This window comes from Convolutriloba macropyga, chromosome 1, assembly GCF_964194025.1.
Source record: "Convolutriloba macropyga chromosome 1, txConMacr16.3, whole genome shotgun sequence".
Classification (NCBI taxonomy): domain Eukaryota; kingdom Metazoa; phylum Xenacoelomorpha; order Acoela; family Convolutidae; genus Convolutriloba; species Convolutriloba macropyga.
In genome coordinates, this window is record NC_134468.1 from 80700046 (window position 1) to 80718097 (window position 18052).

Consider the following 18052-nt stretch of genomic DNA (forward strand, 5'->3'; position numbering starts at 1 on the left):
CACTACGTAAACTTTGGTGTTGACGGTTTGGCAACGCGTTTCAACATCAAGCCTCACAATTTTTCTTATTTTCATTAGTAAAGAATCATGCAGTAGATAAGTAACCTGGTTGATTAGGTACATTTCAATCTGTTTATTACTTGCTTGTTCCAAAAAATAATCGAGCGCATATTACCAACCCGTCTTTGTAGTGTAATCCCTTCCTCAAATTCAAATGCAGCAGATAACTCGAAGTACGGGCAGGATGGCCGAGCGGTCTAAGGCGCTGCGTTCAGGTCGCAGTATCTTCGGATGCGTGGGTTCGAATCCCACTCCTGTCAAGATTACAATTATTGCGTTAAAATACCCTTAGGTTCCATTGAGTTTTTACCCTTCAGCACGTCTGCGCAATACAACCGCGAAGCTCACAGCACTATACTCACTTTCACAAATTGAAACAAAAGGATGATAGCGAAATGCATTAAATAAGACAAAAAGAGCTAGATTGTCATTATCTTTTGAGAAATAGGCGAAAACCAAAAATCTATGGTTTTATTTTTGGCCAGCCAACTGTTAAAAGGGCAAAATATGCATCCGAAAATGTTATATTTGATGTCTAAACAATTAAGTGTCTCCACTACGTAAACTTTGGTGTTGACGGTTTGGCAACGCGTTTCAACATCAAGCCTCACAATTTTTCTTATTTTCATTAGTAAAGAATCATGCAGTAGATAAGTAACCTGGTTGATTAAGTACATTTCTATCTGTTTATTACTTGCTTGTTCCAAAAAATAATCGAGCGCATATTACCAACCCGTCTTTGTAGTGTAATCCCTTCCTCAAATTCAAATGCAGCAGATAACTCGAAGTACGGGCAGGATGGCCGAGCGGTCTAAGGCGCTGCGTTCAGGTCGCATTATCTTCGGATGCGTGGGTTCGAATCCCACTCCTGTCAAGATTACAATTATTGCGTTAAAATACCCTTAGGTTCCATTGAGTTTTTACCCTTCAGCACGTCTGCGCAATAAAACCGCGAAGCTCACAGCACTATACTCACTTTCACAAATTGAAACAAAAGGATGATAGCGAAATGCATTAAATAAGACAAAAAGAGCTAGATTGTCATTATTTTTTGAGAAAAAGGCGAAAACCGAAAATCTATGGTTTTATTTTTGGCCAGCCAACAGTTAAAAGGGCAAAATATGCATCCGAAAATGTTATATTTGATGTCTAAACAATTAAGTGTCTCCACTACGTAAACTTTGGTGTTGACGGTTTGGCAACGCGTTTCAACATCAAGCCTCACAATTTTTCTTATTTTCATTAGTAAAGAATCATGCAGTAGATAAGTAACCTGGTTGATTAAGTACATTTCAATCTGTTTATTACTTGCTTGTTCCAAAAAATAATCGAGCGCATATTACCAACCCGTCTTTGTAGTGTAATCCCTTCCTCAAATTCAAATGCAGCAGATAACTCGGAGTACGGGCAGGATGGCCGAGCGGTCTAAGGCGCTGCGTTCAGGTCGCAGTATCTTCGGATGCGTGGGTTCGAATCCCACTCCTGTCAAGATTACAATTATTGCGTTAAAATACCCTTAGGTTCCATTGAGTTTTTACCCTTCAGCACGTCTGCGCAATACAACCGCGAAGCTCACAGCACTATACTCACTTTCACAAATTGAAACAAAAGGATGATAGCGAAATGCATTAAATAAGACAAAAAGAGCTAGATTGTCATTATTTTTTGAGAAAAAGGCGAAAACCGAAAATCTATGGTTTTATTTTTGGCCAGCCAACAGTTAAAAGGGCTAAATATGCATCCGAAAATGTTATATTTGATGTCTAAACAATTAAGTGTCTCCACTACGTAAACTTTGGTGTTGACGGTTTGGCAACGCGTTTCAACATCAAGCCTCACAATTTTTCTTATTTTCATTAGTAAAGAATCATGCAGTAGATAAGTAACCTGGTTGATTGGGTACATTTCAATCTGTTTATTACTTGCTTGTTCCAATAAATAATCGAGCGCATATTACCAACCCGTCCTTGTAGTGTAATCCCTTCCTCAAATTCAAAAGCAGCAGATAACTCGAAGTACGGGCAGGATGGCCGAGCGGTCTAAGGCGCTGCGTTCAGGTGAGAGTATCTTCTGATGCGTGGGTTCGAATCCCACTCCAGTCAACATTACAATTATTGCGTTAAAACACCCTTAGGTTGCAATGAGTTTTTAACTTTCAGCACGCCTGCGCAATACAACCGCGTAGCTCACAACACTATACTCAGTTTCACAAATCCAAACAAACGGATGATAGCGAAATGCATTAAATCAGACAAAAAGAGCTAGATTGTAATTATTTTTTGAGAAAAAGGCGAAAATCGAAAAACTGGTTTTATTTTTGGCCAGCTAACAGTTAAAAGGGCAAAATATACATCCGAAAATGTTATATTTGATGTCTAAACAATTAAGTGTCTCCACTACGTAAACTTTGGTGTTGAAGGTTTGGCAACGCGTTTCAAAATCAAGCCTAAAAATTTTTCTTATATTCATTAGTAAAGAATCATACAGTAGATAAGTAACCTGGTTGATTAAGTACATTTCAATCTGTTTATTACTTGCTTGTTCCAAAAAATAATCGAGCGCATATTACCAACCCGTCTTTGTAGTCTAATCCCTTCCTCAAATTCAAATGCAGCAGATAACTCGAAGTACGGGCAGGATGGCCGAGCGGTCTAAGGCGCTGCGTTCAGGTCGCAGTATCTTCGGATGCGTGGGGTCGAATCCCACTCCTGTCAAGATTACAATTATTGCGTTAAAATACCCTTAGGTTCCATTGAGTTTTTACCCTTCAGCACGTCTGCGCAATAAAACCGCGAAGCTCACAGCACTATACTCACTTTCACAAATTGAAACAAAAGGCTGATAGCGAAATGCATTAAATCAGACAAAAGGAGCTAGATTGTAATTATTTTTTGAGAAAATAGATTAAAATCAAAAAAATTAGGGTTTTATATTTTGCCGGCTAACAGCAAAAAGGGCGAATTAAACATCCGAAAATGTTATATTTGATATATAAACAATAAAGTGCTTCCACTAAGAAAACTTTGATGTTGAATGTTTGGCAATACGCTTTAATATCAAGCTTCAAATTTTTTTCTTATTTTCATTAGTAAAGGGTCAGGCACTAGAAAAGTAACTTGGTTGATTGAGTACATTTCAATCTGTTTACTACTTGCTTGTGTTCCAATAAATAATCGACCGCATATTACCAACCCGTCTTTGTAGTGTAATCCCTTCCTCAAATTCATATGCAGCAGATAACTCGAAGTACGGGCAGGATGGCCGAGCGGTCTAAGGCGCTGCGTTCAGGTCGCAGTATCTTCGGATGCGTGGGTTCTAATCCCACTCCTGTCAAGATTACAATTATTGCGTTAAAATACCCTTAGGTTCCATTGAGTTTTTACCCTTCAGCACGTCTGCGCAATACAACCGCGAAGCTCACAGCACTATACTCACTTTCACAAATTGAAACAAAAGGATGATAGCGAAATGCATTAAATCAGACAAAAGGAGCTAGATTGTAATTATTTTTTGAGAAAATAGATTAAAATCAAAAAAATTAGGGTTTTATATTTTGCCGGCTAACAGCAAAAAGGGCGAATTAAACATCCGAAAATGTTATATTTGATATATAAACAATAAGGTGCTTCCACTAAGAAAACTTTGATGTTGAATGTTTGGCAATACGCTTTAATATCAAGCTTCAATTTTTTTTCTTATTTTCATTAGTGAAGGGTCAGGCAGTAGATAAGTAACTTGGTTGATTGAGTACATCTCAATCTGTTTACTACTTGCTTGTGTTCCAATAAATAATCGACCGCATATTACCAACCCGTCTTTTTAGTGTAAATCCTTCCTCAAATTCAAGTGCAGCAGATAACTCGAAGTAGGGGCAGGATGGCCGAGAGGTCTAAGGCGCTGCGTTCAGGTCCCAGTATCTTCGGATGCGTGGGTTCGAATCCCACTCCTGTCAAGATTATAATTATTGCGTTAAAATACCCTTAGGTTCCATTGAGTTTTTACCCTTCAGCACGTCTGCGCAATACAACCGCAAAGCTCACAGCACTATACTCACTTTCACAAATCGAAACAAAAGGATGATAGCGAAACGCATTAAATCAGACCAAAGGAGCTCGATTGTAATTATTTTTTGAGAAAATAGATGAAAATCAAAAAAAATTAGGGTTTTATATTTTGCCGGCTAACAGCAAAAAGGGCGAATTAAACATCCGAAAATGTTATATTTGATATATAAACAATAAGGTGCTTCCACTAAGAAAACTTTGATGTTGAATGTTTGGCAATACGCTTTAATATCAAGCTTCAATTTTTTTCTTATTTTCATTAGTGAAGGGTCAGGCAGTAGATAAGTAACTTGGTTGATTGAGTACATTTCAATCTGTTTACTACTTGCTTGTGTTCCAATAAATAATCGAGCGCATATTACCAACCCGTCTTTGTAGTGTAATCCCTTCCTCAAATTCAAATGCAGCAGATAACTCGAAGTACGGGCAGGATGGCCGAGCGGTCTAAGGCGCTGCGTTCAGGTCCCAGTATCTTCGGATGCGTGGGTTCGAATCCCACTCCTGTCAAGATTATAATTATTGCGTTAAAATACCCTTAGGTTCCATTGAGTTTTTACCCTTCAGCACGTCTGCGCAATACAACCGCAAAGCTCACAGCACTATACTCACTTTCACAAATCGAAACAAAAGGATGATAGCGAAATGCATTAAATGAGACAAAAGGAGCTAGATTGTAATTATTTTTTGAGAAAATAGATTAAAATAAAAAAAAATTAGGGTTTTATACTTTGCCGGCTAACAGCAAAAAGAGCGAATTAAACATCCGAAAATGTTATATTTGATATATAAACAATAAGGTGCTTCCACTAAGAAAACTTTGATGTTGAATGTTTGGCAATACGCTTTAATATCAAGCTTCAATTTTTTTTTCTTAGTTTCATTAGTGAAGGGTCAGGCAGTAGATAAGTAACTTGGTTGATTGAGTACATCTCAATCTGTTTACTACTTGCTTGTGTTCCAATAAATAATCGACCGCATATTACCAACCCGTCTTTTTAGTGTAAATCCTTCCTCAAATTCAAGTGCAGCAGATAACTCGAAGTAGGGGCAGGATGGCCGAGAGGTCTAAGGCGCTGCGTTCAGGTCCCAGTATCTTCGGATGCGTGGGTTCGAATCCCACTCCTGTCAAGATTATAATTATTGCGTTAAAATACCCTTAGGTTCCATTGAGTTTTTACCCTTCAGCACGTCTGCGCAATACAACCGCAAAGCTCACAGCACTATACTCACTTTCACAAATCGAAACAAAAGGATGATAGCGAAACGCATTAAATCAGACCAAAGGAGCTCGATTGTAATTATTTTTTGAGAAAATAGATGAAAATCAAAAAAATTAGGGTTTTATATTTTGCCGGCTAACAGCAAAAAGGGCGAATTAAACATCCGAAAATGTTATATTTGATATATAAACAATAAGGTGCTTCCACTAAGAAAACTTTGATGTTGAATGTTTGGCAATACGCTTTAATATCAAGCTTCAATTTTTTTTCTTATTTTCATTAGTGAAGGGTCAGGCAGTAGATAAGTAACTTGGTTGATTGAGTACATTTCAATCTGTTTACTACTTGCTTGTGTTCCAATAAATAATCGAGCGCATATTACCAACCCGTCTTTGTAGTGTAATCCCTTCCTCAAATTCAAATGCAGCAGATAACTCGAAGTACGGGCAGGATGGCCGAGCGGTCTAAGGCGCTGCGTTCAGGTCCCAGTATCTTCGGATGCGTGGGTTCGAATCCCACTCCTGTCAAGATTATAATTATTGCGTTAAAATACCCTTAGGTTCCATTGAGTTTTTACCCTTCAGCACGTCTGCGCAATACAACCGCAAAGCTCACAGCACTATACTCACTTTCACAAATCGAAACAAAAGGATGATAGCGAAATGCATTAAATGAGACAAAAGGAGCTAGATTGTAATTATTTTTTGAGAAAATAGATTAAAATAAAAAAAAATTAGGGTTTTATACTTTGCCGGCTAACAGCAAAAAGAGCGAATTAAACATCCGAAAATGTTATATTTGATATATAAACAATAAGGTGCTTCCACTAAGAAAACTTTGATGTTGAATGTTTGGCAATACGCTTTAATATCAAGCTTCAATTTTTTTTTCTTAGTTTCATTAGTGAAGGGTCAGGCAGTAGATAAGTAACTTGGTTGATTGAGTACATCTCAATCTGTTTACTACTTGCTTGTGTTCCAATAAATAATCGACCGCATATTACCAACCCGTCTTTTTAGTGTAAATCCTTCCTCAAATTCAAGTGCAGCAGATAACTCGAAGTAGGGGCAGGATGGCCGAGAGGTCTAAGGCGCTGCGTTCAGGTCCCAGTATCTTCGGATGCGTGGGTTCGAATCCCACTCCTGTCAAGATTATAATTATTGCGTTAAAATACCCTTAGGTTCCATTGAGTTTTTACCCTTCAGCACGTCTGCGCAATACAACCGCAAAGCTCACAGCACTATACTCACTTTGACAAATCGAAACAAAAGGATGATAGCGAAATGCATTAAATGAGACAAAAGGAGCTAGATTGAAATTATTTTTTTGAGAAAGTAGGCGAAAATCAAAAAATTAAGGTTGCATTTCTGGCCAGCTAACAGTTAAAAGGGCAAAATATACATCCGAAAATGTTATATTTGATGTCTAAACAATTAAGTGTCTCCACTACGTAAACTTTGGTGTTGAATGTTTGGCAACGCGTTTCAACATCAAGCCTCAAAATTTTTCTTATTTTCATTAGTTAAGAATCATGCAGTAGATAAGTAAATTGGTTGATTGAGTACATTTCAATCTGTTTATTACTTGCTTGTGTTCCAAAAAAATGGAGCGCATATTACCAACCCGTCTTTGTAGTGTAATCGCTTCCTCAAACTCATATGCAGCAGATAACTCGAAGTACGGGCAGGATGGCCGAGCGGTCTATGGCGCTGCGTTCAGGTCGCAGTATCTTCGGATGCGTGGCTTCGAATCCCACTCCTGTCAAGATTAAAAATATTGCGTTAAAATACCCTTAGGTTCCCTTGATTTTTACCCTTCAGCACGTCTGCGCAATACAACCGCGAAGCTCACAGCACTTACTCACTTTCACAAATTGAAACAAAAGGATGATAGCGAAATGCATCAAATCAGACAAAAGGAGCTAGATTGTAATTAATTTTTGAGAAAATAAATGAAAATCAAAAAATTAGGGTTTTATATTTGGCCGGCTAACAGCAAAAAGGGCGAATTGTACATCCGAAAATGTTATATTTGATATATAAACAATAAAGTGCTTCCACTACGAAAACTTTGATGTTGAATGATTGACAATACGCTTTAATATCAAGCTTCAATTTTTTTTCTTAATTTTCATTAGTAAAGAATCATTCAGTAGATAAGTAACCTGGTAGGTTGAGTACATTTCAATCTGTTGATTACTTGCTTATGTTCCGATAAATAACCGAGCGCATATTACCAACCCGTGTTTGTAGTGTAATCCCTTCCTCAAATTCAAATGCAGCAGATAACTCGCAGCACGGGCAGGATGGCCGGGCGGTCTAAGGCGCTGCGTTCAGGGCGCAGTATCTTCGGATGCGTGGGTTCGAATTCCACTCCTGTCAAGATTACAATTATTGCGTTAAAATACCCTTAGGTTCCATTGAGTTTTTACCCTTCAGCACGTCTGCGCAATACAACCGCGAAGCTCACAGCACTATACTCACTTTCACAAATTGAAACAAAAGGATGCTAGCGAAATGGATTAAATCAGACAAAAGGAGCTAGATTGTAATTTTTTTTTTGAGAAAATAGATGAAAATTGAAAAATTAAGGCTTTATATTTGGCCGGCTAACAGCGAAAAGGGCAAATTATACATCCGAAAATGTTATATTTGATAAATAAACAATTAAGTGTCTCCACCACGTAAACTTTGGTGTTGAATGTTTGGCAACGCGTTTCAACATCAAGCCTCAAAATTTTTCTTTCATTAGTAAAGAATCATGCAGTAGATAAGTAACCCGGTTGATTGAGTACATTTCAATCTGTTTATTACTTACTTGTGTTCCGATAAATAATCGAGCGTATATTACCAAACCGTCTTAAAAGTGTAATCCCTTCCTCAAAATCAAATGCAGAAGATAACTCGTAGTAAGGGCAGAATGGTCGAGCGGTCTAAGGCGCTGCGTTCAGGTCGCAGCATCTTCGGATGCGTGGGTGCGATACCCACACCTGTCAAGATTAGAATTATTGCGTTACAATACCCTCAGGTTCCAATGAGTTTTTACCCTTCAGCACGTCTTCGCAATACAACCGCGAAGCTCACAGCACTATACTCAAATTCACAAATCGAAACAAAAGGATGATAGCGAAATGGATTAACTCAGACAAAAGGAGCTAGATTGTAATTATTTTTTGAGAAAAAAGATGAAAATTGAAATATCAAGGCTTTATATTTGGCCGGCTAACAGCGAAAAGGGCAAATTATACATCCGAAAATGTTATATTTGATAAATAAACAATTAAGTGTCTCCACTACGTAAACTTTGGTGTTGAATGTTTGGCAACGCGTTTCAACATCAAGCCTCAAAATTTTTCTTTCATTAGTAAAGAATCATGCAGTAGATAAGTAACCTGGTTGATTGAGTACATTTCAATCTGTTTATTACTTACTTGTGTTCCGATAAATAATCGAGCGTATATTACCAAACCGTCTTAAAAGGGTAATCCCTTCCTCAAAATCAAATGCAGAAGATAACTCGTAGTAAGGGCAGAATTGTCGAGCGGTCTAAGGCGCTGCGTTCAGGTCGCAGCATCTTCGGATGCGTGGGTGCGAAACCCACACCTGTCAAGATTAGAATTATTGCGTTAAAATACCCTTAGGTTCCAATGAGTTTTTACCCTTCAGCACGTCTGCGCAATACAACCGCGAAGCTCACAGCACTGCACTCACTTTAACAAATCGAAACAAAAGGATGATGGCGAAATGCAATAAATCAGACAAAAGGAGCTAGATTGTAATTATTTTTTTGAGAAAAAGGCGAAAACCGAAAAATTAAGGTTTTATTTTTGGCCAGCTAACAATTAAAAGGGCAAAATATACATCCCAAAATGTTATATTTGATGTCTAAAAAATTAAGTGTCTCCACTACGTAAACTTTGGTGTTGAAGGTTTGGCAACGCATTTCAACATCAAGCTTCAAAATTATTCTTATTTTCATTAGTAAAGAATCATGCAGTAGATAAGTAACCTGGTTGATTGAGTACATTTCAATCAGTTTATTACTTGCTTGTTCCAATAAATAATCGAGCGCATATTACCAACCCGTGTTTGTAGTGTAATCCCTTCCTCAAATTCATATGCAGCAGATAACTCGCAGCACGGGCAGGATGGCCGGGCGGTCTAAGGCGCTGCGTTCAGGGCGCAGTATCTTCGGATGCGTGGGTTCGAATCCCACTCCTGTCAAGATTACAATTATTGCGTTAAAATACCCTTAGGTTCCATTGAGTTTTTACCCTTCAGCACGTCTGCGCAATACAACCGCGAAGCTCACAGCACTATACTCACTTTCACAAATCGAAACAAAAGGATGCTAGCGAAATGGATTAAATCAGACAAAAGGAGCTAGATTGTAATTTTTTTTTTGAGAAAATAGATGAAAATTGAAAAATTAAGGCTTTATATTTGGCCGGCTAACAGCGAAAAGGGCAAATTATACATCCGAAAATGTTATATTTGATAAATAAACAATTAAGTGTCTCCACCACGTAAACTTTGGTGTTGAATGTTTGGCAACGCGTTTCAACATCAAGCCTCAAAATTTTTCTTTCATTAGTAAAGAATCATGCAGTAGATAAGTAACCTGGTTGATTGAGTACATTTCAATCTGTTTATTACTTACTTGTGTTCCGATAAATAATCGAGCGTATATTACCAAACCGTCTTAAAAGGGTAATCCCTTCCTCAAAATCAAATGCAGAAGATAACTCGTAGTAAGGGCAGAATTGTCGAGCGGTCTAAGGCGCTGCGTTCAGGTCGCAGCATCTTCGGATGCGTGGGTGCGAAACCCACACCTGTCAAGATTAGAATTATTGCGTTAAAATACCCTTAGGTTCCAATGAGTTTTTACCCTTCAGCACGTCTGCGCAATACAACCGCGAAGCTCACAGCACTGCACTCACTTTAACAAATCGAAACAAAAGGATGATGGCGAAATGCAATAAATCAGACAAAAGGAGCTAGATTGTAATTATTTTTTTGAGAAAAAGGCGAAAACCGAAAAATTAAGGTTTTATTTTTGGCCAGCTAACAATTAAAAGGGCAAAATATACATCCCAAAATGTTATATTTGATGTCTAAAAAATTAAGTGTCTCCACTACGTAAACTTTGGTGTTGAAGGTTTGGCAACGCATTTCAACATCAAGCTTCAAAATTATTCTTATTTTCATTAGTAAAGAATCATGCAGTAGATAAGTAACCTGGTTGATTGAGTACATTTCAATCAGTTTATTACTTGCTTGTTCCAATAAATAATCGAGCGCATATTACCAACCCGTGTTTGTAGTGTAATCCCTTCCTCAAAATCAAATGCAGCAGATAACTCGTAGTAAGGGCAGAATTGTCGAGCGGTCTAAGGCGCTGCGTTCAGGTCGCAGCATCTTCGGATGCGTGGGTGCGAAACCCACACCTGTCAAGATTAGAATTATTGCGTTAAAATACCCTTAGGTTCCAATGAGTTTTTACCCTTCAGCACGTCTGCGCAATACAACCGCGAAGCTCACAGCACTGCACTCACTTTAACAAATCGAAACAAAAGGATGATGGCGAAATGCAATAAATCAGACAAAAGGAGCTAGATTGTAATTATTTTTTTGAGAAAAAGGCGAAAACCGAAAAATTAAGGTTTTATTTTTGGCCAGCTAACAATTAAAAGGGCAAAATATACATCCCAAAATGTTATATTTGATGTCTAAAAAATTAAGTGTCTCCACTACGTAAACTTTGGTGTTGAAGGTTTGGCAACGCATTTCAACATCAAGCTTCAAAATTATTCTTATTTTCATTAGTAAAGAATCATGCAGTAGATAAGTAACCTGGTTGATTGAGTACATTTCAATCAGTTTATTACTTGCTTGTTCCAATAAATAATCGAGCGCATATTACCAACCCGTGTTTGTAGTGTAATCCCTTCCTCAAATTCATATGCAGCAGATAACTCGCAGCACGGGCAGGATGGCCGGGCGGTCTAAGGCGCTGCGTTCAGGGCGCAGTATCTTCGGATGCGTGGGTTCGAATCCCACTCCTGTCAAGATTACAATTATTGCGTTAAAATACCCTTAGGTTCCATTGAGTTTTTACCCTTCAGCACGTCTGCGCAATACAACCGCGAAGCTCACAGCACTATACTCACTTTCACAAATCGAAACAAAAGGATGCTAGCGAAATGGATTAAATCAGACAAAAGGAGCTAGATTGTAATTTTTTTTTTTGAGAAAATAGATGAAAATTGAAAAATTAAGGCTTTATATTTGGCCGGCTAACAGCGAAAAGGGCAAATTATACATCCGAAAATGTTATATTTGATAAATAAACAATTAAGTGTCTCCACCACGTAAACTTTGGTGTTGAATGTTTGGCAACGCGTTTCAACATCAAGCCTCAAAATTTTTCTTTCATTAGTAAAGAATCATGCAGTAGATAAGTAACCTGGTTGATTGAGTACATTTCAATCTGTTTATTACTTACTTGTGTTCCGATAAATAATCGAGCGTATATTACCAAACCGTCTTAAAAGGGTAATCCCTTCCTCAAAATCAAATGCAGAAGATAACTCGTAGTAAGGGCAGAATGGTCGAGCGGTCTAAGGCGCTGCGTTCAGGTCGCAGCATCTTCGGATGCGTGGGTGCGATACCCACACCTGTCAAGATTAGAATTATTGCGTTAAAATACCCTTAGGTTCCAATGAGTTTTTACCCTTCAGCACGTCTTCGCAATACAACCGCGAAGCTCACAGCACTATACTCAAATTCACAAATCGAAACAAAAGGATGATAGCGAAATGGATTAACTCAGACAAAAGGAGCTAGATTGTAATTATTTTTTGAGAAAAAAGATGAAAATTGAAAAATCAAGGCTTTATATTTGGCCGGCTAACAGCGAAAAGGGCAAATTATACATCCGAAAATGTTATATTTGATAAATAAACAATTAAGTGTCTCCACTACGTAAACTTTGGTGTTGAATGTTTGGCAACGCGTTTCAACATCAAGCCTCAAAATTTTTCTTATTTTCAGTAGTAAAGAATCATGCAGTAGATAAGTAACCTGGTTGATTGAGTACATTTCAATCTGTTTATTACTTACTTGTGTTCCGATAAATAATCGAGCGCATATTACCAAACCGTCTTAAAAGTGTAATCCCTTCCTCAAAATCAAATGCAGCAGATAACTCGTAGTAAGGGCAGAATGGTCGCGCGGTCTAAGGCGCTGCGTTCGGGTCGCAGCATCTTCGGATGCGTGGGTGCGAAACCCACACCTGTCAAGATTAGAATTATTGCGTTAAAATACCCTTAGGTTCCAATGAGTTTTTACCCTTCAGCACGTCTGCGCAATACAACCGCGAAGCTCACAGCACTGTACTCACTTTAACAAATCGAAACAAAAGGATGATAGCGAAATGCAATAAATCAGACAAAAGGAGCTAGATTGTAATTATTTTTTTTGAGAAAAAGGCGAAAACCGAAAAATTAAGGTTTTATTTTTGGCCAGCTAACAATTAAAAGGGCAAAATATACATCCCAAAATGTTATATTTGATGTCTAAAAAATTAAGTGTCTCCACTACGTAAACTTTGGTGTTGAAGGTTTGGCAACGCATTTCAACATCAAGCTTCAAAATTCTTATTTTCATTAGTAAAGAATCATGCAGTAGATAAGTAACCTGGTTGATTGAGTACATTTCAATCAGTTTATTACTTGCTTGTTCCAATAAATAATCGAACGCATATTACCAACCCGTCTTTGTAGTGAAATCCCTTCCTCAAATTCAAATGCAGCAGATAACTCGAAGTACTGGCAGGATGGCCGAGGGGTCTAAGGAGTTGGCTTCAGGTCGCAGTATCTTCGGATGCGTGAGTTAGGATCCAACTCCTGTCAAGATTACAATTATTGCGTTAAAACACCCTTAGGTTGCAATGAGTTCTTACCCTCCATCACGTCTGCGCAATACAACCGCGAAGCTCACAGCACTGTACTCACTTCCACAAATCGAAACAAAAGGATGATAGCGAAATGGACTAAATCGGACAAAAGGAGCTAGATTGTAATTATTTTTTGAGAAAATAGATGAAAATCGAAAAATTAAGGCTTTATATTTGGCCGGCTAACAACGAAAAGGGCAAATTATACATCCGAAAATGTTATATTTGATATATAAACTATAAGGTGCTTCCACTACGAAAACTTTGGTGTTGGATGTTTGGCAATACGCTTTAATATCAAGCCTCAAATTTTTTTCTTATTTTCATTAGTAAAGAATCATGCAGTAGATAAGTAACCTGGTTGATTGAGTACATTTCAATCTGTTTATTACTTGCTTATCTTCCGATAAATAATCGAGCGCATATTACCAAACCGTCTTTGTAGTGTGATCCCTACCTCAAGTTCAAATGCAGCAGAACTAGCAGCACGGGCAGGATGGCCAAGCGGTCTAGGGCGCTGCGTTCAGGTCGCAGTATCTTCGGATGCGTGGGTTCGAATCTCACTCCTGTCAAGATTACAATTATTGCGTTAAAATACCCTTATGTTCCAATGAGTTTTTACCCTTCAGCACGTCCGCGCAATACAACCGCCAAGCTCCTAGCACTATACTCACTTTCACAAATCGAAAAAAGGATGATAGCGAAATGCATTCAATCAGACAAAAGGAGCTAGATTGTCATTATTTTTTGAGAAAAAGGCGAAAACCGAAAATCTATGGTTTTATTCGTGGCAAGCCAACAGTTAAAAGGGCAAAATATGCAGCCAAAAATGTTGTATTTGATGTCTAAACAATTAAGTGTCTCCACTACGTAAACTTTGGTGTTGACGGTTTGGCAACGCGTTTCAACATCAAGCCTCACAATTTTTCTTATTTTCATTAGTAAAGAATCATGCAGTAGATAAGTAACCTGGTTGATTGAGTACATTTCAATCAGTTTATTACTTGCTTGTTCCAATAAATAATCGAGCGCATATTACCAACCCGTCTTTGTAGTGAAATCCCTTCCTCAAATCCAAATGCAGCAGATAACTCGAAGTACTGGCAGGATGGCCGAGGGGTCTAAGGAGTTGGCTTCAGGTCGCAGTATCTTCGGATGCGTGAGTTAGGATCCAACTCCTGTCAAGATTACAATTATTGCGTTAAAACACCCTTAGGTTGCAATGAGTTCTTACCCTCCATCACGTCTGCGCAATACAACCGCGAAGCTCACAGCACTGTACTCACTTCCACAAATCGAAACAAAAGGATGATAGCGAAATGGACTAAATCAGACAAAAGGAGCTAGATTGTAATTATTTTTTGAGAAAATAGATGAAACTCGAAAAATTAAGGCTTTATATTTGGCCGGCTGACAGCGAAAAGGGCAAATTATACATCCAAAAATGTTATATTTGTTATATAAACTATAAGGTGCTTCCACTACGAAAACTTTGATGTTGAATGTTTGGCAATACGCTTCAATATCAAGCCTCGATTTTTTTTCGTATTTTCATTAGTAAAGGGTCAGGCAGTAGATAAGTAACCGGGTTGATTGAGTACATTTCAATCTGTTTATTACTTGCTTGTTCCAATAAATAATCGAGCGCATATTACCAACCCGTCTTTGTAGTGTAATCCCTTCCTCAAATTCAAATGCAGCAGATAACTCGAAGTACGGGCAGGATGGCCGAGCAGTCTAAGGCGCTGCGTTCAGGTCGCAGTATCTTCAGATGCGTGGATTCGAATCCCACTCCTGTCAAGATTACAATTATTGCGTTAAACTTCCCTTAGGTTGCAATGAGATTTTACCCTTCAACACGTCTGCGCAATACAACCGCGAAGCTCACAGCACTATACTCACTTTCACAAATCGAAACAAAAGGATGATAGCGAAATGCATTAAATCAGACAAAAAGAGCTAGATTGTAATTATTTTTTGAGAAAAGAGATGAAAATCAAAAAATTAAGGTTTTATATTTGGTCGGCTGACAGCGATAAGGGCAAATTATACATCCAAAAATGTTATATTTGTTATATAAACTATAAGGTGCTTCCATTACGAAAACTTTGATGTTGAATGTTTGGCAATACGCTTCAATATCAAGCCTCGAATTTTTTTTTCGTATTTTCATTAGTAAAGGGTCAGGCAGTAGATAAGTAACCGGTTTGATTGAGTACATTTCAATCTGTTTATTAATTGCTTGTTCCAGTAAATAATCGAGCGCATATTACCAACCCGTCTTTGTAGTGTAATCCCTTCCTCAAATTCAAATGCAGCAGATAACTCGAAGTACGGGCAGGATGGCCGAGCAGTCTAAGGCGCTGCGTTCAGGTCGCAGTATCTTCAGATGCGTGGATTCGAATCCCACTCCTGTCAAGATTACAATTATTGCGTTAAACTTCCCTTAGGTTGAGATGAGATTTTACCCCCCAACACGTCTGCGCAATACAACCGCGAAGCTCATAGCACTATACTCACTTTCACAAATCGAAACAAAAGGATGATAGCGAAATGCATTAAATCAGACAAAAAGAGCTAGATTGTGATTATTTTTTGAGAAAAGAGATGAAAATCAAAAAAATTAGGGTTTTTATTTTGCCGGCTAACAGCAAAAAGGGTGAATTATACATCCGAATATGTTATATTTGATATATAAACAATAAGGTGCTTCCACTACGAAAACTTTGATGTTGAATGTTTGGCAATACGCTTTAATATGAAGCTTCAAATTTTTTTTTCTTATTTTAATAAGTAAAGGGTCAGGCAGTAGATAAGTAACCTGGTTGATTGAGTACGTTTCAACCTTTTTATTACCTGCTTGTGTTCCATTAAGTAAGCGAGCGCACATTACCAAACCGTCTTTCTAGCCTAACACCTTCCTGAAATTCAAATGCAGCAGATAACGCGAAGTACTGGCAGGATGCCCGAGCGGTCTAAGGCGCTGCGTTAAGGTTGCAGGATCTTCGGATGCGTGGGTTCGAATCCCAATCCTGTCAAAATTGACAATTCTTGCCTGAAACTTACCTTAGAGTGCAATGAAATATTACGATTCAGCACGTATGCACATTCACTCAAATCACACAACAATACACTCACTTTAAAAAATCGAAACAAAAGGATCAGAGCAAAATGCATTAAATCGGACAGAAAGAGGACAAAAGGAGCTAGATTGTAATTATTTTTTGAGAAAATAGATGAAACTCGAAAAATTAAGGCTTTATATTTGGCCGGCTGACAGCGAAAAGGGCAAATTATACATCCAAAAATGTTATATTTGTTATATAAACTATAAGGTGCTTCCACTACGAAAACTTTGATGTTGAATGTTTGGCAATACGCTTCAATATCAAGCCTCGATTTTTTTTCGTATTTTCATTAGTAAAGGGTCAGGCAGTAGATAAGTAACCGGTTTGATTGAGTACATTTCAATCTGTTTATTAATTGCTTGTTCCAGTAAATAATCGAGCGCATATTACCAACCCGTCTTTGTAGTGTAATCCCTTCCTCAAATTCAAATGCAGCAGATAACTCGAAGTACGGGCAGGATGGCCGAGCAGTCTAAGGCGCTGCGTTCAGGTCGCAGTATCTTCAGATGCGTGGATTCGAATCCCACTCCTGTCAAGATTACAATTATTGCGTTAAACTTCCCTTAGGTTGAGATGAGATTTTACCCCCCAACACGTCTGCGCAATACAACCGCGAAGCTCATAGCACTATACTCACTTTCACAAATCGAAACAAAAGGATGATAGCGAAATGCATTAAATCAGACAAAAAGAGCTAGATTGTGATTATTTTTTGAGAAAAGAGATGAAAATCAAAAAAATTAGGGTTTTTATTTTGCCGGCTAACAGCAAAAAGGGTGAATTATACATCCGAATATGTTATATTTGATATATAAACAATAAGGTGCTTCCACTACGAAAACTTTGATGTTGAATGTTTGGCAATACGCTTTAATATGAAGCTTCAAATTTTTTTTTCTTATTTTAATAAGTAAAGGGTCAGGCAGTAGATAAGTAACCTGGTTGATTGAGTACGTTTCAACCTTTTTATTACCTGCTTGTGTTCCAGTAAGTAAGCGAGCGCACATTACCAAACCGTCTTTCTAGCCTAACACCTTCCTGAAATTCAAATGCAGCAGATAACGCGAAGTACTGGCAGGATGCCCGAGCGGTCTAAGGCGCTGCGTTAAGGTTGCAGGATCTTCGGATGCGTGGGTTCGAATCCCAATCCTGTCAAAATTGACAATTCTTGCCTGAAACTTACCTTAGAGTGCAATGAAATATTACGATTCAGCACGTATGCACATTCACTCAAATCACACAACAATACACTCACTTTAAAAAATCGAAACAAAAGGATGAGAGCAAAATGCATTAAATCGGACAGAAAGAGGACAAAAGGAGCTAGATTGTAATTATTTTTTGAGAAAATAGATGAAACTCGAAAAATTAAGGCTTTATATTTGGCCGGCTGACAGCGAAAAGGGCAAATTATACATCCAAAAATGTTATATTTGTTATATAAACTATAAGGTGCTTCCACTACGAAAACTTTGATGTTGAATGTTTGGCAATACGCTTCAATATCAAGCCTCGATTTTTTTTCGTATTTTCATTAGTAAAGGGTCAGGCAGTAGATAAGTAACCGGGTTGATTGAGTACATTTCAATCTGTTTATTACTTGCTTGTTCCAATAAATAATCGA

General features: G+C 38.0%; 1 protein-coding gene and 17 non-coding genes across 18 annotated transcripts in view; 17 read left to right on the forward strand and 1 right to left on the reverse strand.

The window, feature by feature from the left end:
• LOC142351581 (3'-5' RNA helicase YTHDC2-like) overlaps positions 1-18052 on the reverse strand; it is a 90868-nt gene that overhangs the window by 43245 nt on the left and 29571 nt on the right. The gene's annotated exons all lie outside the window — the stretch shown is intronic.
• Trnal-cag (transfer RNA leucine (anticodon CAG)) lies at positions 239-320 on the forward strand. The gene has a single exon. It is a non-coding gene; the product is annotated as a tRNA-Leu (tRNA).
• On the forward strand, positions 853-934 carry Trnal-cag (transfer RNA leucine (anticodon CAG)). The gene has a single exon. It is a non-coding gene; the product is annotated as a tRNA-Leu (tRNA).
• Positions 1467-1548, forward strand: Trnal-cag (transfer RNA leucine (anticodon CAG)). Its single transcript has one exon. It is a non-coding gene; the product is annotated as a tRNA-Leu (tRNA).
• Positions 2693-2774, forward strand: Trnal-cag (transfer RNA leucine (anticodon CAG)). The gene has a single exon. It is a non-coding gene; the product is annotated as a tRNA-Leu (tRNA).
• Trnal-cag (transfer RNA leucine (anticodon CAG)) lies at positions 3312-3393 on the forward strand. Its single transcript has one exon. It is a non-coding gene; the product is annotated as a tRNA-Leu (tRNA).
• Positions 3931-4012, forward strand: Trnal-cag (transfer RNA leucine (anticodon CAG)). The gene has a single exon. It is a non-coding gene; the product is annotated as a tRNA-Leu (tRNA).
• Trnal-cag (transfer RNA leucine (anticodon CAG)) lies at positions 4550-4631 on the forward strand. Its single transcript has one exon. It is a non-coding gene; the product is annotated as a tRNA-Leu (tRNA).
• Trnal-cag (transfer RNA leucine (anticodon CAG)) lies at positions 5171-5252 on the forward strand. Its single transcript has one exon. It is a non-coding gene; the product is annotated as a tRNA-Leu (tRNA).
• Positions 5790-5871, forward strand: Trnal-cag (transfer RNA leucine (anticodon CAG)). The gene has a single exon. It is a non-coding gene; the product is annotated as a tRNA-Leu (tRNA).
• Trnal-cag (transfer RNA leucine (anticodon CAG)) lies at positions 6411-6492 on the forward strand. Its single transcript has one exon. It is a non-coding gene; the product is annotated as a tRNA-Leu (tRNA).
• Positions 7027-7108, forward strand: Trnal-cag (transfer RNA leucine (anticodon CAG)). Its single transcript has one exon. It is a non-coding gene; the product is annotated as a tRNA-Leu (tRNA).
• On the forward strand, positions 9486-9567 carry Trnal-cag (transfer RNA leucine (anticodon CAG)). The gene has a single exon. It is a non-coding gene; the product is annotated as a tRNA-Leu (tRNA).
• Positions 11330-11411, forward strand: Trnal-cag (transfer RNA leucine (anticodon CAG)). Its single transcript has one exon. It is a non-coding gene; the product is annotated as a tRNA-Leu (tRNA).
• Positions 13791-13872, forward strand: Trnal-cag (transfer RNA leucine (anticodon CAG)). The gene has a single exon. It is a non-coding gene; the product is annotated as a tRNA-Leu (tRNA).
• Positions 15019-15100, forward strand: Trnal-cag (transfer RNA leucine (anticodon CAG)). The gene has a single exon. It is a non-coding gene; the product is annotated as a tRNA-Leu (tRNA).
• Positions 15637-15718, forward strand: Trnal-cag (transfer RNA leucine (anticodon CAG)). The gene has a single exon. It is a non-coding gene; the product is annotated as a tRNA-Leu (tRNA).
• Positions 16882-16963, forward strand: Trnal-cag (transfer RNA leucine (anticodon CAG)). The gene has a single exon. It is a non-coding gene; the product is annotated as a tRNA-Leu (tRNA).